Source organism: Egretta garzetta, unplaced genomic scaffold (assembly GCF_000687185.1).
Source record: "Egretta garzetta isolate BGI_Z169 unplaced genomic scaffold, ASM68718v1 scaffold425, whole genome shotgun sequence".
Classification (NCBI taxonomy): Eukaryota; Metazoa; Chordata; class Aves; order Pelecaniformes; family Ardeidae; genus Egretta; species Egretta garzetta.
In genome coordinates, this window is record NW_009259796.1 from 1,319,353 (window position 1) to 1,320,188 (window position 836).

The window sequence follows — 836 nt, forward strand, 5'->3', positions numbered from 1 at the left end:
CCTAGTGACATTGTCTTGTTTTATACAGTCACTTTTTTATTTTAACCTCACATATTTTAAAACAAAGTGTACTAATAAAATCAGCTAAATAATCTTGGGTGCAGATTCTGACAAGTCATTTAATTTTTATAGGTATGTCAGGAAAATTAATACTGTCTTATAATGTGTTAATGCTTTTCTTTAAGCTGATAATTTCTGAAAACAAACAAATGCTCTGATCTTTTTTAAAAATAAATTTACCCTTACCTGGATAGGTTGTGTAAATTACAGACTAAAGATCTCAGTCAGTCTTCTAAAATTCAGTATAAGTCCTACAAGATAACTTTCTAAAAATATATACAATACTTTTTTCCATGTTACTCAGTTCATTCCTATATTAGGTTTCTCAACAATTCAAAAGCTTCCTGTTACTAAATAACTTTTGGTTTTGTCTTTCTGGTTTTTTTAACTGTTCTGGTTTAGGAATGTATCTTCTTCTGTTCTGGTTACCTTTCACATATAGCAGATTTTAAAATAAGTGATTAATTGTCATTTAATAACAATTAACCTTACCGTGATATTTTTGAAATTTTTTTCTCTTGACATATTGAATAATAAATTCTGTTGGAAAAAAAATGTAACATTGCTGTATTTGTTTCCCACAAAACTGTATGTGCCTGTTTCTATAGAACACTTGCAACAAATGCTAAGTTTCGTGTAGCAATTGTGAAGCTGTCTGTGTGTGATAGGCATATTAAAAGGCTAAGTATATTGAAACAGAATCAGTTTTTACTTGCTTTCAAACCTTTCAAGAATGACTTACATTAAATACCCATCTCTTTTTTTTCACCTTTTAG